Source organism: Phoca vitulina, unplaced genomic scaffold (genome assembly GCF_004348235.1).
Source record: "Phoca vitulina isolate PV1807 unplaced genomic scaffold, GSC_HSeal_1.0 scaffold82, whole genome shotgun sequence".
NCBI classification, from domain to species: Eukaryota; Metazoa; Chordata; class Mammalia; order Carnivora; family Phocidae; genus Phoca; species Phoca vitulina.
The window spans coordinates 4105320-4128552 of NW_022589785.1; the positions used below are offsets into that span (position 1 = coordinate 4105320).

The 23233-nt window shown below is 38.2% G+C and overlaps 1 protein-coding gene across 10 annotated transcripts in view; it reads left to right on the top strand.

The window, feature by feature from the left end:
• MTMR3 (myotubularin related protein 3) overlaps positions 1-23233 on the top strand; it is a 138397-nt gene that overhangs the window by 59434 nt on the left and 55730 nt on the right. For 9 of the 10 annotated variants that reach the window (XM_032395209.1, XM_032395200.1, XM_032395202.1 and 6 more), the window contains exon 2: positions 20809-20861. The gene's annotated coding sequence lies outside the window, so the exon portion shown is untranslated. Of the gene's footprint in view, positions 1-8848; positions 8885-20808; positions 20862-23233 lie in introns of all 10 variants that reach the window. The other variant, XM_032395201.1, reaches the window with a different exon arrangement.

Here is a 23233-nt window from a genome sequence, read left to right on the forward strand (position 1 = left end):
CCTCACTTGTATTCCCTCTCTCGCCTGTGTCTCTCTCTGTCAAATAAATAAATAAAATCTTAAAAAAAAAAAAATTTATTTTATTAGTTTGTGGTGCCAAAACCCAGGAATGAACCACTTTTAAGATAATTTTAAATATTTTATCCAGCTTTTTGAGTTGTCTTTAGCCCGTTGGTAATTTGAATTACTCATTGTTGCTGGAAGTGTTTTTATTTGGGTTTCTGTTTAGGATTCTGTACTAAGATTTTGTGTGTTTGGATTCCTTCTTAAAATTTGGACTTTGATTGCATAAATAGACTTGGAGGGAATTACTTGGGTTATACAATAGACTGGGGTCAGGGTTGCAACATGAATTGATGTGTTAAAGGTTAAGGTATGACCTTAAGATAATACTGTGAAATTTGTTAGTTAAGTGCTTTTTCGTGACTTGACTTCATCCTGGGATGAAAGTTGCTTTAACTTATCTAATATTACCCCCATTTGTTTTGTAGTGGACTGACGGGAGGCTTGATCCTTCTGTTGCTGGGTTGAGAAGCATTGGATAAAGAAGCAGGGGAAACATGCAGCAGTGCTGGAATGGAGACAGGGAATGAAGGATCCTGGACAAACTTTGAATCCACTTGAAACTGCCATTTCACCCCAGTGATAATCTGAAATATTGTCTAATATATTTTAAAAATCTTAGCTCTTTTCAGAGTTGGATGTAGGTGCAAGATGGAATTAGAATTCTAAAGAAACTTGGAGTGACTCATGGATCTGCCCATTGGGTGGTGAAAGGAATAATCTCAAAAATAGGTTGTCAGAACATGAGGGTAAAAAATTTAGAAAGTAGTTCTGTAGTAAGTGTTTTGAATGCATGGGAAAGGGACGCCTGGGTGCCTCAGTCGGTTAAGCGGCTGCCTTCGGCTCAGGTCATGATCCCAGGGTCCTGGGATTGAGCCCCGCGTCGGCCTCTCTGCTCAGCAGGGAGCCTGCTTCTCCCTCTCCCTCTGCCTGCTGCTCTGCCTACTTGTGCTCTCTCTGTCTCTGTCAAATAAATAAATAAAATCTTAAAAAAAAAAATGCATGGGAAAGATTAAAACCAGAGATTTACTAGGTAAGCTAGGAGCTAACATATTTTGCATTGGGAGGGAGACATGATTAACCCAAATTTGTGCGTATGCACCGTGATATAAAGATCACTTCATTCTTCATTTAATACACATTATCCCTGGGAGCTCTCTTTTCTCCTCTTCATCTCCTGCTTTCATTCCTCTCTTTTCTTATTTGACTGATACAGACACCAACGAACTGTTGAAAACCTCAATTGCTTTACATTAATATATATCCAGATTATTGAGTTCTATCTCTACCTTTCTATTTTTGTTTATTTTTTTAGTAATCTCTACACCCACTGTGGGGCTTGACCTCTCAGCCCTGAGATCAAGAGTTGCATGCTCTTCTTGACTGAGGCAGCCAGGTGCTCCTCTCTTTTAAGTAAACATTTAATCTCTGTATTTCTTTCCTCTTCATCTTTAGGCCTCCTGGAATTTATATAACTCAGTAGATTGCATAGTCCAGATTCTCTTTTGGGGAGGTTTAATTGAACATGTGAATTACCGTCTTCACAGATTTACATTTAAGCTTTTAAAAAACTTTAGACTCTTATGTTTTACCCTAGAAATTTTAGGCAGTCTCTATCAGATCAGAGTTGCATTGGGGTAAGAGGCACTTTAAATATTAAACATTTAAATAATACTGAATAGATAATTATTAATAAACAGTGCTACATGAAAATAGACATTTGGGGAAAATATACTCAGAGTCAAAAAGGGAAGTACTTTGGGAAAAATTTGCATTTTCTTTTACAGACTGGGGCTAAATATGTGTGTATGCACATACATATATAAGATTAATAAATCCAGGGGCACCTGGCTGGCTCATTCAGTGGGGCATGTGACTCTTGATCTTGGGGTCGTGAGTTTGAGCCCCACATTGGGCGTAGAGATTACTTAAATACTAAAAAAAAAAAAATTCCAGGGACGCCTGGGTGGCTTAGTCGGTTAAGCATCTGCCTTCAGCTCAGGTCATGATCCCAGGGTCCTGGGATCGAGTCCTGCATCGGGCTCCTTGCTCCGCCTGCTTCTCCCTCTGCCTGCCACTTCCCCTGCTTGTGTGTGCGCGTACTCTCTCTCTCTGGCAAATAAATAAATAAAATCTTAAAAAAAAAAAAAAAATCAACTTTTTTTTTTTTAAAAAGTAATTTCCATACTCAACGTGGGCTTTGAACTCATGTCCCTGAGATCAGGAGTTGCATGCTCTACCGACTGAGCCAGCCAGGCACCTCCAAATCCTACTTCTTCTTTTTTTTTTAAGATTTTATTTATTTTTATTTGCTAGAGAGAGAGAGCGCGTGCGAGAGAGAAAGCGAGAGTTACAAGCAGGGGGAGCGGCAGGCAGAGGGAGAAGCAGGCTCCCCGCTGAGCAAGGAGCCCAATGCGGGACTTGATCCCAGGACCCTGGGGTCATGACCTGAGCTGAAGGCAGACGCTTAATTACTGAGCCACCCAGGGGCCCCTGTGCCATGAAAGTTTAATGGGTATTTTTGTCAAGAAGGAATCTATAGGGGTGCCTGGGTAATCTCAGTCAGTTAAGCAGCTGCCTTTGGCTCATGATCCCAGGATCCTGGGGCTGATTGAGCCCCACTTGGGCTCCCTGATGCTCAGTGGGGAGTCTGCTTCTCCCTCTCTCTCTGCCCCTCCCCTCCGCTCGTGCTCTCTCTCAAATAAATAAAGTAAAATGAATCTATAAAACTTTAAAAACTAAATTTTGTCTAAGTATGCAATATCTAATAGGAGTTGTCTTGTATTCAGTTAATACAGGACATAGTAAATGGGATGATTTGTATTTGAGTTACAGCAGTGCCCTAATTCTGCCTCTTTGATTGTTTAAAAAAAAAAACCTGGTATACATTATTTAATTATGATTTTTATTAAGGAAATCAGGCTGAATGTGTGAATCATCTGATTTTGTTATTCAGGACTCTTGGTTGCTGGTGACAAACTGAACTAGAGCTTAAATAAAAGAAGGTGTGGCTTTACTGGCAGGATAGTGGAGCAGTTCATAGAGTTGAAAACCTGTGACAGCCACATAGAGGACTTGGAATTGGGGTTACAGTGTCTTAATAATTCTAGTTTTGCATTTCTTTGGGCTTTGGTGTGATTTCTTTCAGGCTTCTCCTGGCTCATAGCTGTACAGTCGAGTCTCTTCTTCCTCTTGGTGGCTCAGTAATATTTTCCACTGTGCCCCTTCACCAAAAGAAATAATAATATTTCCATTTATTAAGGTTTTTTAAGTGTTTATTTCCTAACAATTTAGCTACTTGAAAAGTTGATATATATAATTTGAAAGAAAACATTTTAATTTTAATAGGTGTGACTGTTGGGTACTGTACAAATTCTCAGACCTTGGAATCAGATATTCCAGGCTTTTTTCCTTTTTGACACTGATTTTTGTATGATACTTGCTTTTTATCATAGCAACTTGCTTCAGACCCTTGTTCCTTAAATTTTTTTTTTTTGATTTTTTAAAAAGATTTTATTTATTTATTTGACAGAGAGACACAGCGAGAGAGGGAACACAAGCAGGGGGAGTGGGAGAGGGAGAACAGGTTTCTTGCTGTTCCTTAAATATTGAAAGGAAGGTTTTTTGAGCTAGTTTTGAAATTATGAATGACCTCAGATAGTTGTTTGTGTGGTCCACATATGTCAATTATTGCTGTTTCTCTCAAAAAACTTGAGAGTCCCTAGAGTGCCCCTGTGATTTTACTGTGGTACCCTCAAGGTACCTCAGCACACAGCTTGGACACCATAATTCTAGAAGAAGAGAGGTTTTTTGTTGTTTTTTTTTTTTTAAGTAATCTCTATGCCTAATGTGGGGATTGGACTCAGGACCCTGAGATTAAGAGTTGCATGTCTACCAACTGAGCCAGTCAAGCACAAAAGGAGAAGGATTCCGTTTGTTTTTCTGTTTCTCCTTGGATCATGTGGTTGAGGGGAATAGTCTATAATTTGGTCAACCTGGGATTTTCACCCACTCCTGTGCTTAGAAGGGCACAGTATTCCATTGTATCGCTATATCAATTTACCTATTTACAAATGTTTTAAAATTACAGGGCATAAATTAACATCTTGTGTATCTATGACTATTTCCATAGCACAGATTTATTAAGTCTCACCTAATACTTAAACTATAAAAAAATTGATGGATTTGAAAGATGATCTTTGTTATTTCATAATTATCTGGGTAATTGAGAATCAAAGACCTAAACTTAAGAGCTAAAACTATAAAACTCTTGGAAGAAAACATATGGGAAAAGTTTCATGGCATTGCATTTGGCAATGATTTTTTGGATCTAACATCAAAAGCCCAGGCAGCAAAAGAAAAAAATAGATAAATTGAACTATATTAAAAACTTAAATATGCATCAGAGTATACTATCAAGAATGAAAAGGCACCCAGAGAATGGGAGAAAATGTTTGCAAACCATATATCTGATGAAGGATTCCTATCCAGAATATATAAAGAAACACAGCTCATCACCAAAAAACAACCCAACTAAAAAATGGGCAAAGACTTGAATGGACATTTCTTCAAAGAGGTTATAGAAATAGCTGGTGAGCACATGAAAAGATGCTCACCATCACTCACTAGTCATTAGGGAAATGCAAATCAAAACCATGAGATATTACTTCACACCCATTAGGATGACTCTTATCAAAAAGGTGGAAGTGAGTTGACGAGGATATGGAGAAATTAGAACCCTCGTGCATTGCTGGTGGGAATGTAAAATGGTGCAGCTGCTGAGGGAAAATGGTGCGGTGGTTCCTTAGAAAATTAAACATGGAATTACCATATGATCCAGCAATTATGCTCTTAAATATCTATCCAAAAGAAGTGAAATCAGGGACTAACATATTTATACACCAATGTTCATAGCAGCACTATTCACAGTAGCCAAAAGGTAGAAACAATTTAAATGTCCATCAGTGGATGAATGTATAAACAAAATGTGATATATACATACAGTGGAGTATTATTCAGCATTAAAAAGGAAGTTTGGGATAATGAAAAAGTCCTAGAAATGGATAGTGGTGGTGAGTGCACAACAATGTGAATGTACTTAAGGTTATTCAGTTGTACACTTAAGATGGTTAAAATTGTAGATATTATGTATATTTTACCACAGAAAAAAGAAAAACAAAAACACTTTTTTTTTTTTTTTTTTTTAATATTTTATTTATTTGGCAGAGAGAGACACAGTGAGAGAGGGAACACAAGCAGGGGGAGTGGGAGAGGGAGAAGCAGGCTTCCCGCGGAGCAGGGAGCCCGATGTGGGGCTCGATCCCAGGACCCTGGGATCATGACCTGAGCCGAAGGCAGACGCTTAACGACTGAGCCACCCAGGCGCCCCAACAAAAAAGCACTTTAAATGTGCAGTTTGTTTTACTTCAGTTATACCTTAATAAAGTTAAAAATCTTGGGGTATTCGACCCAAAAAATAATCTGTGATTTTATTTAAAGATGATGAAATAACAAACTGCATAGCTTTGAAAGTCAGTCCTACAGAGTAATATCTTATGATGGGGACAGGTCTGTGGAACATCCACAAGCAGTGGATATATTTTAACTTTACAAAAGCTGCTAATTATCTCTGGTGGCATCTTCATCTGTAGGGGATGAAAATGTCTTATTGCTAAATGGTGCAAAGTGGATTAGAGGTTTATATTCATTGTTACTGGTGGGTTGCTATCAGATAAGAGACAACAGATGATTTTGTAAAGAGGCTAGGATTGTGGTCTCTACTGTATAATGTTCTTAAGAGTGATACAGATGATGAAACGAGATGACTTGTCAGTCCCTTGGAGGATGGAATTAAGAGTTCAGAACTATCTGGACAAGGGAGAAGAGGTGGTAAGAATAAAGATATTTAGGAACAAGTGTCAAGTAGCATTCTCGAGATGGTGGATCATAAAACATTGATGAAAATCTTTGGTTTTGTGGGAGAATGAACTTAAAGCCAATGCTGTTCTTTGAAAAATATAGTAGCACATGTCATATATAAGAAACATATTCTCAATATATAAGGGCTCTCCTTAGATTTGCTTTATGAGAAGTATAGTTAGCATCAAATTTTACTATATTAACAAACTTATTTTACTGAATGGAGAAGGCAGTATGGCATGGATGTTTATAATGTAAACTGTGGAGCCAGAATGTAAACTGTGGAGCCAGAATGCTTGGGTTTGAATTCTGGCTTTTTAACTGTATAATCTTGGGAAAATTACTTCTCTGTAGTGTGTGTGTGTGTGTGTGTGCGCAGAGGGACTGGGAGAGAGAGAATCTTTAGCAGGCTCCGTGCCTAGCATGAGCCCTAAGTGGGGCTTGATCTCATGACGCTGAGATCATGACCTGAGCCCAAATCAAGAGTCGGATGCTTAACTGACTGAGTTACCCAGGCGCCCCTCAACTGTTTTTCAAACTATAATGGTCACTACCTTATAGAATTATTGTGGGGTTAATTGAGTTAATACATATAATACTTTTAAACCAGTGGCTGGCATATAGAGAAGTGCTCAATAAAATTAGCTGCTTAAAACATCCTTTTTTTTTTTTTCTTTTAAATTTTATTTACTTATTTATTTGAGCGGGGGCAGACTCCCTACTGAGCAGGAATCCTGTTGTGGGGCTTGATTCCAGAACCCAGAGATCATGACTTGAGCCAAAGGCAGATGCTTAACCGACTGAACCACCCAGGCGCCCCTGCTTAAAACATCCTTAACAATTGGTCTCAGTTGACCCATTAATATGAGGTTATACTTGTATTGATAGTGTTTTCTCTCCCTGTTCTGTCACTGTAAAAAAACAAAAACAAAACCCAACATTATTTAAAAAAAAAAAAATTGGCCTTGTTTTTTCTAAGTACCATGCCCGATATTATTACTGTTGCTTTCTGGTGCTATAGAATTAGCTATTCCTGTGAATGCAGTACCCTTCAGGTTCTTTGCAGTTATCAGGAATTGTTAAATATATACAATTGAAAAATTATCTTGGCTTCAAGTTGGAAGAAACTATGTAGTCTCACCAATTTGTGAACCTGTCTGCTCTTCCTTTGTTAATTCAGGAAAAGTTGAGAAAAGGACAGAGAAGCAATCCAGTTTTCAGGGGAGAAACAAAATTATTACACAAAGAATGGAATGTAAAAAGGATTTTGTAGGAATGGCTTGATCATAAGAACTGCTTTTATATGATGGCCTCAAAGAAGTCAGAGAGGATTAAAACCACTTCCCTCTTGGGGCACCAAGGGGGTGGCTCAGTCGTTAAAGCATCTGCCTTCGGCTCAGGTCATGATCCCAGAGTCCTGGGATCGAGCCCCGCATCAGGCTCCCTGCTCAGTGGGGAGTCTGCTTCTCCCTCTCCCACTCCCTCTGCTTGTGTTCCCTCTCTCACTGTCTCTCTCTGTGTCAAATAAGTAAAATCTTTAAAAAATAAATAAAATAAAATCACTCTGAAAAAAAAAAAACCACTTCCCTCTTGCTGTCACTTTTATATTCCATATCCTTGTCTTGAAGCAGTGTTTTTTTATCTTTGCAAAAACCACCATCATTTTATACAAATGCGGCATTTTTTTTTTTTTTTTTAAGTGGCATTTTTATTAATACCAGCTCAGGACTGATATTGCAGCCATTATCAAGTTCCTAGTCACTTCAAGAAGTCTTTATGTGTTAGTCAAACGACATTACACCATTAATTATGATCACGTATTACCTATTTTTAGCTTAATGTTGGAACATGAAAGGAGAAAGCATTTCAGTTTTCCCATAATTGTAATGAGAATTATCACCTATAGCTATTTTTAATTGCTTATGAGAAAATTTTTTATGATTTATCCCAAAACCCTTAAGGAGAAAGAAATATTATTTCATTAACTAATCAAAACATTTTGAGTAGCTCTTGAGAGAACTTGCAGACTATATGTGTTTGAGAGAGAGAGGAGAGAGGGAGGGAGAGGGGGATTTGGAGGAGGGGGAGAAGTGGAATTTGATAAAAGAGAATAAATGCTAAATCATGTCTATTTGCAAAAATGCAGTAAAAGTTTAGTGGCCTAAAATACTAGAAGAGCTCTGATGATCTGGTTGGTAGAAAAAAAAGCCAGTCTGTATAGGAAACAACATAAACAATGGCAAGGAATTTGGAATGAACATAGAATGTCCTAGAGGGGAATAGTAAGATCCTCATTTGAGGCAGACCTGGTTGTTTGAGAGGGAAGGGCCTCATTCTGGGGAGATGTTGTTGTTGAGATGGATGCACTAGATCTTGACAATACAATAATAGTACCCTGAGAGTTCATTGATAATGTGTAGAGAATAGTGGTTAATGTTGCTTGGCTCACTCAGTTCAGTGATTTCTTCTTAAGTCTCAAATGGCTACTAGAATTTTTGCTTCAGCAAAATCACATACTACTTTTTTATTTTGGACTTTGAAGGTTTATAATGCCAATTTATAATTGGAAGCTTATATGTCCGTTATAAGGGCTTATTCTATATGAAAACAGGCAGGTAGAACTGTTGCATTTATGGTAAGAACTAGACTATAGAGGTTTTAAATGGACATGGGTGTGCTTCAAACATTTATTTAATGGGTGGTAAATAGAAGGCATGGTTAATTTCTTGTGTTTACCTAAATTTTGTTTTTTTTAATTCAAAAAGTAGTTATTGGGCATGTTTCTTGTCCTTGTCAGATTAGTGTTCATTTGATTTGAAGATACTACTAGCGCAGTAACTCTTCTAATGTTATCTCCATTTTACAGATGAGGAAACTTCGTGAACTCCCCAAACTGATACAAGTAAGTTTAGAGTCAAAATTCATATCCAAAACAGTCTGATTCCAGAACCTGTGATCTTACCTAATAAGCTATATTGTAGTGCCTCTCATTAATGCATAGTGTAAGGCCCTTGGCTTCCATTGTTGAGTAGGAAAATGACCTTACATAAGAAATCATAATCTATCTAGTAGAACAGATAGAAGTGTAAATAATCATAATGACATTTAGTATTATAAAATAGAGCTATGTTGAAAGTGCACCTGAACTCTGCAGGGAAGCTTTCACAGTGAAAGCTTTGTTTTCAAGAAAGAATTGAAGGATACATAGTATTTAACCAAATAGATAAAGCAGTGTGAATAAATCAGGCAGAGGTAACAGGAGTGGCAAAGCTCATGCATGGAAAATTTAAAAGCAGCTTCAAGTTGTTCATTGTGGGTATAAATGTCATAGGGCATATTTTTTTGAGCAGGGATGTTTTAGTGAAACTTCTGTTGATTGGATTGAATATGTCAGGTGATGTTAAAAGAGGAACTGACCAGAACCAGTTCTTTTGTAACTTCTGTTGTAACTGGTTATTTTGTTTCTTAGGTAACTAAGGTCTACATAAATTTAATTCAACAAATGTTTGAGATCAGCTAGACCAAATGGTGGTGATAACTGGTGTCATGGAATGGAAAGATGGAAATTGAGCATTTCAGGAAAAGCAGTAGGAGTTGGCATCAGATTTTGTTACTGGAAATAGTCAAATGGTTGCCAGCCTTGAAGTCCTAGGCCTACCAAGATTTCCAGTGGAGTATTAAGAAAGAAGGAATTTGGGGGGGGGCGGGGGGGAGATGGAGGCTGATGATGGATTTTGTTAAGGATATGTAGAGTTAGGATATGTGCTACAATGACAGTCCAGGAGACCCTGTACCCTGTGGTATTGTGCTAGTAATAGCAGCTGGGGTTGGAGAAGGTGCCAGAACTCCAGTGGTAGCAGAAACCTTAAAGAGAGAGGTTTATCTTTTGTGTGGGGAAGGACTAGATACTGTTGCAAGTGGCCCTGGTCAGGTCTGCTTATGAATGGTTTCAGACTTTTAATGGATTGAAAAGATAAGTCTTATGAAGAAAAATGAGAGAATAAAGCAGCTCGAAGATAGTTATGTGCTAATTTCTATATATGAAGGATTTATAATAGCATATAGTGCAGTATCACCTAGACCTCTCATTAATATATTACCTACATGATTCTTTTCAGTATCTGTATACTAAATGGGGATGCATCTTAAAATCAGTGGCATGTTATAGTTGAATTGGAGTTTTTTTTTCTTTCTTAGTGGTGTGTAAATTTAATAGTGTGCTTTGAATTTGATGGCATCTGAGTCAATGAAATGCAGAATGTTTTTTTCCAGTGCTCATTAGCATAAATACAGTTTTTTTTTAAGGTATGCATATTCCATTTAAATTATCTCAAATATCGCTAATGGTCTGTAATACCGTGCCATGGAAACACTGGTAATTGAAAATTAACTATACGCTGTAGAATGTAGGGTTTGGGTTAAATATTGAGGATGTAAATCCATAGAAAAGAAAAAGGGTAAGCCCTTTCTAAGGTCTTCTGTTTCTTTGCATTTTAGCATATGTAAGTGTCCTCATTGAGGGGTGCCTGGGTGCCTCAGTCTTGAAGCATCTGCCTTCGGCTCAGGTCATGATCCCAGGGTCCTGGGATCGAGCCCTGCATTGGGCTCCTTCTCGGCGGGAAGCCTGTTTCTCCCTCTCCCACTCCCCCTGCTTGTGTTCCCTCTCTTGCTGTGTATATCTCTATCAAATAAATAAATAAAATCTAAAAAAAAAAAAGGTGTCCTGTTTGAAAACAGTATACACAATGTGTTGTTCAGTCATAGGCCTGCTGTTGTTTACCAGAGAGCTGTATAAACGCATTATTCTTTCTGCCTCTTTGAGAGATTATTAGTTCCTCTGACTATTTTCAGGTTGAAAAATGCAAGAAACTTATGAGTGGTGCTGATTGACCTTGGAGGTGTGATGTTATTCTTCATAGTTATGTCCACGTACTTACTGGAAACTTGAGAATTTGAATTATTTGTGTGGATTGTTTTTTCCATGTTGAATTGAATAGTACTTAAGTTTGTGATGTATAAACAATATACTTGGAATACTTCATAATTTGTGCAGAATAGGTTTAGATTAGGTTGTATGTTTGAGAAGTTTTTCATCTTGTTTTAGAGACCATTTTACCAATATTTTACTATGTTTAGTTTGAATAGAAGTAATTTAAGCCAGTATGCTTTTTTATTACCCCTGATCCCCATTAATGGGTTAAGCAAAATGATAGCTTAAGAATTTTTTTCAATTCAAAATTTGGTTTTTGTCTTCAGTATGAACCCATGACTTGAGTTTTTGGAGTGGTTATTTTATTTTATTTTATTTATTTTTTTTAAAGATTTTATTTATTTATTTGACAGAGAGAGACATAGCGAGAGCAGGAACACAAGCAGGGGGAGTGGGAGAGGGAGAAGCAGGCTTCCCGCAGAGCAGGGAGCCCGATGTGGGGCTCGATCCCAGGACCCTGGGATCATGACCTGAGCCGAAGGCAGACGCTTAACGACTGAGCCACCCAGGCGCCCTGGAGTGGTTATTTTAAGTGTAGTTACTTAAAAACAAAAAGGGAGAAATCTCTTTTGCTTCAGAGCTTATTTCTTATTAGCCCTGATTTAACGTAGTACTTCTGCCCTCCTTTTCTTTAAAGCATGTTGATGAGTTCTACTTCTTGACTTTAACTGAAAGTTTTTTCTTCTTTCTGTATATATTTGGATGGCAGTCACATGTTGCTCTGTTTACATGAGATAAATGTTACTAGTTTAAAAAGCTGGGCCTTTTTCTGGGGTTCTGTTGAATTGTCTTAAGAGGATGGTCTTAAGATGGTGTTCTGGTCAAGACAATTTCTGGTCTTTTGGCTATTTAGTAATTGAGAACTGCTTTGAAAGAGTAGGTATTTGAGCTACCTACTCTTAAAACAGAGCCTGCGTTGTAGTGTGTGGTTACTGGAGGTTATTTGGGTTTTTATTGGCTTGCTTTCAAAAGTATGAGTAGCCCCCTACCTAATTGCCAGAATATTAATTTTAACTAGGCCAGTAGAAGAGTGGATTCTTTTCATTGCACATAGCCTTTATAACTTGAATTTTGTCCCTCTTCTCTTGGGTGTACCTATTGGCTAGCTGGAGTTGGACAGTTTTTAATTGTGAATACAGCAGCTAAAATTTAAATGTTTCTTCAATAAGTTTTATGCCTAAAAGATGGATTTGCATTTTCATTCAGCTTTCTGTTCCTTGTCCATTTTTTTTTTTTTTAAGATTTTCTTTATTAGAGAGCAAGCATGTAAGAGAGCGAGTGCATGAGCAGGGGGGAGGGGCAGAGGGAGAGAGAGAAGCGGAGCCCGACAGCAGGGTGCTCGGTCCCAGGACCCTGAGATCATAACCTGAGCCCAAGGCAGTCGTTTAACTGAGCCATCCAGGCACCCCTTGCTCCTTGTCCATTTTGATGCCCGTTACTCTGCATAAAACTGAGTGAAGGGAACCAGAACTTTGGACAGTCTGTTTACAGACTGGGAGAAGAATATTAACATTTCTAAATATAATATTAATATACTAGTAAGCAATATGCAGATTAGCTGGGTTTGAAATACTGATAGGTATTTTTTTTGAAGAGTGTAGTTACATTTTTCCTAGAATTGGCGTTAAAACATCTCAAGTACTTACACAAAACAGGAAAATCATACTCATTTATACATGGGCACACTGTTGAGTTCCCATGGTAAACTGACCTTCAAATTAAGTTGTTTGTCTTTCTAGAAAAGAAACCTCTTAGGCAGCTGTGAGTGGGGAGGCTTGGTATAAAAAGGGTGGGGTTTGGAGATTGTATTTTTGTTGCTTTAGGGCAGGGTCCTGAAGGAAAGCATATTAGAATAAGCCGTGTAAATCTGCAGGTTTCAAAATGACATTGGTGTGTTGAATTTTGCCTAGTTTTTTAGTTGCCCTTTTTTTTAATTGCATTTTTGGTTTTTGCTACCTATCTCATTTGATTAGTTTTCTTTTTCTGTTGAGTACATAAGAAATAGGAATTCATAATTTAAGTTTTTAGAAACTTTTTGAGACCCTATTGTAAAACTGCTTGTCTTCATAGGGATTGGTCATTTAGATGTTTTGTCCCAAAAAATGCGGTTAAAATTTTATTCTTAGGACAGTGGGAAGCAGGGACAGAGTTTGCAATCTCTTGTTACTATATATCAGAAATCAGGAATGTTTTTCTTTCTTTTTTTTAAATAGAACATTGACCTATGCAATGCCAGTGAGAGCTCTGGGGGTAGGGGAGAAGAAAGGAGAGGTGCAGGGGGAAACAAAGTTAACTTCCTTCCTCTTTATCAGAGGTTAACTGGGAGCAAGTAGCAGGACATTAATATGAGTGTGCAGGAATTTGCCTTATGTTAAATTCTCAAAGGTAGACCTCAGAGCTAGTCAAAGAAACAAAAGTCAGGAAACATTTTTCCGACATGGCAGCTAGTCTTTCAGATCTTTCCATGTGATTATAAATATTGAACTACCTCTGGCACTTAGATAAAATGATCTGCTTGGCTTTAAAAATACAGTTAATTTCAGGGGCGCCTGGGTGGCTCAGTCGTTAAGCGTCTGCCTTCGGCTCAGGTCATGATCCCAGAGTTCCAGGATCAAGTCCCACATCAGGCTCCCTGCTTGGCGGGAAGTCCGCTTCTCCCTCTCCCACTCCCCCTGCTTGTGTTCCTGCTCTCGCTATCTCTCTGTCAAATAAATAAATAAAATCTTCAAAAAAAAAATAAAAAAAATAAAAATACAGTTAATTATAAAAAAATAAAAATACAGTTAATTTCTAGTGATGTGAATACCTGGATTTTCTGTTCTCTTAACATCCAAGACTTAAGTATTTCTTCTGTTTTCTGTTAAATTATAAGGGTTTTTTCTTTCTTAGGAGATAGGGAATGTTTCATTTAAGATGATGAACTTAAATGCTGCCTAGTTTTAAAATTAAATTCTTAATTTCAGTAATAAAATAATGCCTACCATGTGATTTCTCATGGAGGACATGGAGTCAGAAAATTACATTACAGGGGCACTTGGGTGGCTCAGTTGGTTAAGCGGCTGCCTTCAGCTCAGGTCATGATCCCAGGGTCCTGGGATTGAGCCCCGCATCGGGCTCCCTGCTTGGCGGGAAGCCCTTTTCTCCCTCTCCCACTCCCCCTGCTTGTGTTCTTTCTCTAGCTGTCTCTCTCTCTCTCTCTCTCTCTGCCAGTTAAGTAAATAAATGAAATCTTTAAAAAAAAAAAAAAAAAGACTACATTACAAATTACACATAGAAATTCCTGACAATCTTATTAATAAGGTATCTGAGTAGTATGAAGTGAACGTGTTGTTATAGAAGTGATTATAAAGAGCAAGTCAGAACACTAAAAAATCTTTGCATTCTTAAAATTATTTTTTACCCTTTTTAGAAGATGGTATGTGATCAGTGTTTTTTTTTTTAAGATTATTTATTTTAGAGATAGAGCGCCATGCATGAGAGTTGGGGACAGGGCAGAGGGAGCAACCTTCAAGCCGACTCCCACTGAGCAGTAAGCCAAAGTGGGGCTCGATCTCCGACCCATGAAATCATGACCTGAGCTGAAACCTAGATTCGGTCACTCAGCCGACTGAGCCACCCAGGCGCCACTGTGATCGTGGTTTTAATCTTTTCTGGTCACCATCAGAAAATATCTTCACCAAGACATCATGTAGGGTTTATGCTCCCCCCTTCCTTTCCTACCCTGTTGTATAAGGATTAAGTTTAAAAGGAAAATACTTGTACATTAAATGATTTTCAAAGGTACAAATCAGGGGCTCCTGGGTGGCTCAGTCGGTTGGGCATCTGCCTTTGGCTCAGGTCATGATCCCAGGGTCTTGGGATCGAGCCCTGCATGGGGCTCCCTGCTCAGCGGGGAGTGTGCTTCTCCCTCTCCCTGTTCTTCTCCACCCCCCTCGTGCTCTCCCTCTCCCTCCCCCCGCAAATAAAAAAAATGTTCTTTAAAAAAAGGTACAAATCAGATTTGTTAAAATTGGTTTGATCACAGTTAATCTTTTCTGAGAACATGATTGGGGCTTCCTTTTACCTACTTGAGATGGGAAAAGCAATAACATTCATCTGAAATGCAACTGAATTTTGATGTCTAAAAATGCTAGAGCATAATTACTTTGCTTTTAATTTTTGACATTTGGGGTCCACTTTTAGAAAAGCAGCTTCAATGTTTCAGCCACTTAAATGACAGCAAATGATTTTCAGTATTGATCACTAACCCAACTGTTGGAAATTCTGTGTATTGCAGAGCCTCCTTTGTGGAATATATTCAGAACTTACCCCACATTTAACCCACCCCATCCCCATGTATATACATACATACACATACATACATATGTATATAGAATATAGAATGAACCACACTCTGTACCACTAGTGTAGTCACAGATGATACAAGATTGATCTTTGGTGGTTATCTATTGAAACAGAATTTTTTTTGTTTGTTATTTTGAACATTATCTTAAGTGTTGCTGGTTCATGAGACTTATTACCAGTTAAAGGCTCTTTGATACGGAAATGTGATTATAACATGGAGTTTAAGTGACAGTTTTTGGCAACTTACTCGGTTTTTGTTTTTCAAGGAGAGGATGGTTGTTTTTTGGTTAGGAAATTATAATATGTTAGCTGCTTATCTGTGCTCTACAGCTGGCAGAGGAGTGTACACGGATCATGAATTTGCATTTGGATCCCTCAAAACTCACAGACATTGCTTAGTGTTTCCAAAAGAGGTAGAAAAGACATGTAGAGTCAGTCCCTCTCTCTTTCTCTCTCATCATCTTGTTTAGAGATTTCACTGAACGAGGTCACTGACTCAATTTTATATTTACCTTTCCTTTTATCTTTTTCAAAGCATGGACCTAATAGGTAGGGGAGAAAAGTCATACTGAGGGCATTCAGCCATGTGAGAATATTACAGTTGACAAAAGAATTACAGCTCCCTTAAGGATAGGAACTTTGTTTTGTTCATTGCTGCATCATCCCCAGTGCCTGGAATTGTGCCTCCCACTCCCAAATATTTGTCAAATAAATGAACCTCCACAATGAACTTGTCATGGTAGGTGAGTGAAGTCATGCTTTTTGAACTCTTTGTTTCTATTTTTATTTATAGTTGACTTCAGCAGCAAAGGTTTTAGAAAACCTGAGGTTTGGGCTTCTGTTCAACGAATGAGACCAAGCCATAGTAGTTTTACTCAGCTGATAAGTGCTGGTGATTAAATCATCTCCCCACCATGGAATAATCCCACCCAGCATGCCACAGAGTCCTAGTTTGGGAAGGTCATATCATCCATCAGATATCTGGAAAAGTTATTAGGCATAAATAAGGAAACATGAAGAAACTATAAAAACTTGCCTAAAGTAGTGGCAGTTGGAAAGCCACTTAAAATTTAACATCTCTGAATTATTTTATATTGCTTCCACACTCAAATTTTCCTCTGTATCTGTTTCTTTTTTTAAAGATTTTATTTATTTATTTGACAGAGAGAGACACAGTGAGAAAGGGGGAGTGGAGAGGGAGAAGCAGGCCTCCCGCGGAGCAGGAAGCCCGATGTGGGGCTCGACCCCGGGACCATGACCTGAGCCAAAGGCAGACGCTTAACGACTGAGCCACCCAGGCGCCCCTGTATCTGTTTCTTAATATGCAGTGCATGTGTAAGAAAAAGCATTTCTTGGGGCGCCTGGGTGGCTCAGTCGGTTAAGCATCTGCCTTCAGCTCAGGTCATTATCCCAGGGTCCTGGGATCGAGCCCCGCATCGGGCTCCCTGCTCAGCGGGAAGCCTGCTTCTCCCTCTCCCACCCCTCCTGCTTGTGTTCCCTCTTTTGCTGTGTCTCTCTGTCAAATAAATAAATAAAAATCTTTAAAAAAAAAAACAAAAAACTTTTCATTTACATACAGTGAAAATAAAGGATTCCTTTAAAATTATTCAGTGTTGCATTCTTAAAGTTTTCAATTCTTAATTATCCTGCATTTGAAAGTGAAACAGGACTATATAAAACAGTCCATTGTTTTTTTAAAGTTAAAATGTACACTAGCCAAAAAAGTGCTGCTTTAGCTCCCTGTGCTTACCCTCCCCCACCCAACATTTTAAGATGCCTGACCTGAGTCTCTTAGTTTTCCTCATTAAATGATTCAATCTGATTAGTTTTTGTAGTTTGAATTCTTTTATTATATAAATGACCCAAATTGGTATGCCTCTTTGCCCTTTTGAAGCTGATACGGTCGGTCCTTCCTTCCTTCCTTTCCCCCCTTTTTAAAAAAAAAAAATTATTTGAGAGAGAGGGAGCAGGGGAGGGACAGAGGGAGAGAGAGAGAGGGAGGGAGGGATAAGCAGACTCCCACCTGAGCAGGGAGCCCGATGCGGGGCTTGATCCCTGGACCCTCCGATCATGACCTGAGCCAAAGGCAGACAGTTAACCAACTGAGCCACCCAGGTGCCCTGATGTGGTACTTCTTTAAATATATTCAGTATATATTCAGAGTCACCCACACCTAACTGCTGTTACTCTGTGAGATATGTGTATACATGACTGTATCATGGAATACCTGGTGCTGTCATTGGCAGGTAGCTTACGGCACCAGAGAGCTGCTTTCAGACTCACCTCTGCATGGCCTTTATCTGGCAAATAGTCCTAAGAGGCATGGGCAATTTTTGTTGTTGTTGTTGGTGTTTCACAAAATGACATCCTTGTTTCCAACCAAGTAGTTGTTTGATTGTGGTTATTGGGAAGAAGAGTCATGGCCAGCATGGAAGCAGACCTGCCTGAACCTTTTTGTTGAAACTGCCTGTTTGGTCTGTCTCTTGGAACTTTACACCCTGTGGAAACTTTACGCAAACATTTCTGTATTGAACGACTTCTATATGTTTGACAGAGTAAATTATCAAGTAATTTAAAACATGTCAAATGATTTTTATAGTAGATACAGTGATTTCCTTGAATTAAATTTAGCACCTTGAATTAAATAAATTCATTATTGCCCCTAGACTTGAACTGTCTCTTGAATTTAATCCTTCCATCCTCCACCTGCTGGATATACATCTACTTAACATTGCTTCCTTGGAACTACCTTTCATTTCTTTTGCTTTTCTTTTTTTTTTTTAAGCTTATTTATTTTTAAGTAATCTCTATACCCATTGTGGGGCTCAAACTCATGACCCCGAGATCAAGAGTTGCATGCTTTTCTGACTGAGCCAGCTAGGCATCCCACCTTTCATTTCTTAATGATACTGTCCTTTTTCCACTCACTGCAGGCCTTAACATTTTGGAGTTATCTTTGACAACTTGCTCTGCCTCTTTTTTTCCTCCATTTCTAATCAATTACTAAGCTCAGGAAATTAATGCTTTTATTCACTTTGATGTCTTCCTCTGCATTTTCACTACAGTTGAGATATTAGGCTGTTAGCAGTTCATATCTGAACTACTGCTAGTCGAGGAACATCCTAAGTCAGTTTTCCCCTCCAGACCATTCTACTTGCTGCTTGCTGCTGTTTAACACCACCACTTTTGTGTTATTATTTTCCTGCATATAAAGCTCTTGATTTCATGCCATTGAATTAAATCTTACTCCTTAGCCTGGCATTGAAGGCCCACAGTTGTGTCCTGCCTTTCTAGTCTTCTCTGCTTGAACTCTCTCTTGATATTCTGACTTCTACTTCTCAAAAATGTCATGTTTTCTTCCTACTGTGGTATTAATAGCCATTCCCTCTTGAATTATCCCTGTCCTTTTTTTTTCTTTATTTAGATCCCACCCATTCTATAAAACCCAGTTGAAATTCTTCATCTGTTGTGAAGCTTCCCTGCACTGTCCCTCATCTGAACTCTGAGCACATGCATGTCATTGGACATTGTAGTACTCTGACACTTGAACTATGTTTCATCATTTCTTGTTTGTAATACTTTTTAAGGGAAATGTGTCTTCACATACATTATTTCATCTGGTTTTTTTTTTTTTAAGTCAAAGAGACTGAGCATCTCTTCTTTTTAACAAATGATTCTTTATTATCCTAAAGTAAAAATCATAGGTAGTGGGTACCTGGGTGGCTCAGTCGGTTAAGCGTCTGCCTTTGGCTCAGGTCATGATCCCAGGGTCGTGGGATCGAGGTCTGCATCGGGCTCCCTGCTCAGTGGGGAACCTCCTTCTCCCTCTCCCTCTGCCTCTTCCCTCTGCTCATGCTCGCTCTCTCTCAAATAAATAAATAAAATCTTTAAAAAAATCATAGATAGTATAATGTATCTACTGACATAACTAAAAAGGAAAAAATTGTAATATGTATTTCAGTATTCAAGTGCTTAGCCAAAATTACACTCTAGCAAGAAAAGGTCCTGCAGATTTACAGACCTCCCAACTTTATTGTGTTGTACCTTTTAAAACAATAAGACTAAACTCGATACTTAATATGGTTTGTATCTCAAGTTGTAAATTATGAATAGCTTTATTTCCCATGTAGTATGTGGTTAATATGGCCTCTAAGTTACAAAATTTAAATTAAAAGTTATGGGAGACAAAAATCCTACTTATAAAATGGTTTAAAACACTTTATTGGGGCTGCCTGGGTAGCTCAGTCATTAAGCATCTGCCTTCGGCTCAGGTCATGATCCCAGGGTCCTGGGATCAAGCCCCACATCGGTCTCCATGCTCAGCGGGAAGCCTGCTTCTCCCTCTCCCACTCCTTTTACTTGTGTTCCCTCTCTCGCTGTCTCTCTCTCTCTCTATCAAATCAAATCTTAAAACAAAACAAAACAAAAACACTATATCATTGCATATTTAGCCTCCTTTTTATGGTTCTTAGTTAAAATTTTTTTTCTGGAAGTTATGGATGTAATGTGCTATGTTGACTGATTCCTTAATTTTAGGATTTTAATGTTTTATACAGTTTTGTTTATTTATGTGATTTCATGTCATGTAACAGCCCAAAAGAATGAGTTGTCTGCAAATACTGAGAGAAACCATTACAAAGGAATCAGGTTATGGGGCACCTGGGTGGCTTAGTTGATGCTCAGTAGTGGGGAGTCTGCTTGAGATTCTCCCTTTCTGTCTCCCTCTGTGCCCCCCCCCCACTTGCTCACACATGCGTGCGTGCACGCTCTCTCAAATCTTTAAAAAAAAAAAAAAAGTCGAGTATGTATTTTATCTCTGTAAAGGTCAGATTGTTGCCGAGTTGTGACAAGAATTATTTGTGTTTAGACCATACTCCTTCCGCCCTGATCTTTTTCTTACACATAAAAGATCCCTTGGTAGGGATACCTGGGTGGCTCAGTCGGTTAAGTGTCTGCCTTCGGCTCAGGTCCTGATCCCAGGGTCCTGGAATCGAGTCCTGTATCGGGCTCCTTGCTCAGCAGGGAGGCTGCTTCTCCCTCTGCCTGCTGCTCCCCCTGCTTGTGCTCTCTCTCCTTTCTGTGTCTCTCTGACAAATAAATAAATAAAATCTTTAAAAAAAGCCCCAAGAGTAAGTCTCGATCTCTGATCTTCGTTTTTTAAAGTACTAGTGCGTGTAGTGGCAAAGGTTTAGCTTAGAAACCATCAGAAATGATGATTGATTTGAAGAAAAACCCTTAAATAGAGTATGTGTAGGTTCTTGGAAAGTTCCGTCTATATAGTTCTGTAGTTTCTAAAAGCATGATGACGCCTGATTGGGCTCATTTTGGGCAATTAAACATTCTAAAATCTGTTGTTGACTAGTCAACATTATAACAATTTAAAAATAATATATTGTCACGGCATTCTAACTTAGAGAAGTCTTGTGGGGAGATTTAAGTGGTTTAACTTTATTCTTAGGATATTTGTAAAACTACTGGTTTTTCTTTTGCAGATTGACTTGTGAAACCTTCTAATACAGAAACTTCTTGGGACAAACTTCACTTGGTAAGTTTGTCATACCCCTCCCCCCACTTTGTGCTGTTTTGAGCAGCAGAAACTAATTTACAGATTAATTGTGGGGAGACGGTCTGTTTGTCCATGTACACAATTATTTAGATGAGCTTTTGTATGTTCATTTTAATGTCAGATCTCTAAATATGATTTTTTTTTTCACTGGGGTCAAGGCAGATTATTTTTTCCATATATAATTTGCTATACTTGGAAACTTGCATTTAAGTTGAAATTAAATGAGTTGTAGCCCTGATATTTTGTTTAGAATAGACAGTTCTTAACAACATGGAATTCTTTTAAATTGAAACTTGATTCTTTTTTTTAAATTTTATTTTATTATGTAATGTTAATCACCTTCTTTTGAGTTTTCTTGTTACATATCTATATAAAAAGGCCTCATTACTGGACTTGGTGGTACTAATGTGACATTTAAGTAGAAAAAAAGAACTAAAAAATTTAATCCTGTCCCCAATGTGGTTATTAATCCCAGTTCTTCTTTTAATAGACTTGTGTGTATCCATGACTATTTCAGTCTTCATTACTGCCTCTTGTCTGCCATTGGTTTAATTTAGGAAACTATAATCTAATTTTATTGAAAAGAGAAGTTGTTGCTTTAGTTTTAACTTTTTAGATCCATATCAATACCTTGTTCTGCAACCTTAGCTTGACGTTGCCTCCAGAATAAGGATCAAGCTCATTACCATGGCATTTTAGGCTCTTTACAAGTGGGCTTTAAACATTTCCCCCATACACCTAGGGCACCTTTTGCTGTAGTCACATTGACCTATTTTCCTATTTCTCAACTATTAAAAAACTCAGTTGTTCCAAAAAGCCTTCCCTGAGTGCCCAGACCAGAATCCATTTCTGTCTTTTGCATCCTCATGGAGTTCTGTTTCTGCATCTCTTTTCACATTCTGCCTTATTAGTTACCTGTTTGTTGTCCCCACAAGATTATGAACACCTTGAAGGCAAAAACTATGTTCATATTTGAATTTTCAATTCACAGAGACATTTCCAGAGTCCTGGGATATAGGACTTCTCACTATAATCTGATTTTAAGTAGGATTTTTGTTTTTGGTGGGTGTGGGTGTTTGGTAAGAATAAGGGAGAATAGATTTTGTGCCATCTGTTTAATTTAGAAAATTATCATCTAACTTTTAATCGAATTTAGTAGGGATTAGTTATAATCTTGATTCAGGGTACTGTTTTTTTCCTTCTTTCTGTATAATGAAGGATTTATATGATATGTATATTCTATGACCTTATAGTCTGAGTTGCTCAGTATCTTACTTGGTTGAGTTACTGTTTGTGAGTGTAAGTTTTAGTTATTGAGAAAGAAATTGGGTAATTTCTGCTTTATAGGTGCCTGAAAGATGAGGTAGATATTTTACTTTTGTAAAGATTTCTCAGAAGTTGCATCTATGGGGTGGTACTGATGATGGAGCCCAGAGAAGCTTGCAGATCCTAGCTGTCAAATTCTCATGCATGTATTAAGAAAAGAGCAGTCATTTGACTTTGATGCTTAGAATAAGAATCTTATCCTTCATTTGGCCCAGTGGGTCCACATTAGACCTTTAAAGAAGGAAATGTAATCCTAATGTATTACTTGGCTCTGCAGGTTTAATTTTTACATTGGCATAATAATGTAAGTGTTCACTGATTTTTAATTTTAGAATCATTATTGACTTGAGATGAGTCATCTAAGACCTATATTTGCAAAACAATGGATTAAAGTGTTACTTTTTTTTTTTAAGATTTTTAAAATTTATTTATTTAGGGGCGCCTGGGTGGCTCAGTTGTTGGGCGTCTGCCTTCGGCTCGGGTCATGGTCCTGGGGTCCTGGGATCAAGCCCCACGTTGGGCTCTCTGCTCAGCAGGAGGCCTGCTTCTCCCACTCCCCCCTGCTTGTGTTCCCTCTCTCGCTGTCTCTCTCTCTGTCAAATAAATAAAATCTTAAAAAAAAAAATAAAATTTGTTTATTCATGAGCGACACAGAGAGAGAGGCAGAGGAAGGAGCAGGTTTTCTGTGATTATTTAAGAGATTATTTTGTTCTTAGGAAGTATATACTAAAGTAATAAGGTGTACAGAGGCATGGTTATTTATTTCTTAAAAGGATTTCATTTCTTAAAAAGATTTATTTATTTATTTTAGAGCAAGAGAGAGAGAAGGGTGAGAGGGGCAGAGGGAGAGGGAAAGAGTCTTAAGTAGACTCCATGCTGAGCGTGGAGCCCAAGGCAGAGCTCAGTCTCACGACTCTGAGATCACGACCTGAGCTGAAACCAAGAGTCAGATGCTTAACTGACTGTGCCACCAAGCACCACCACAACTCTCTATTAAATGGTTCTGAAATAGTGGTGCCTGGGTG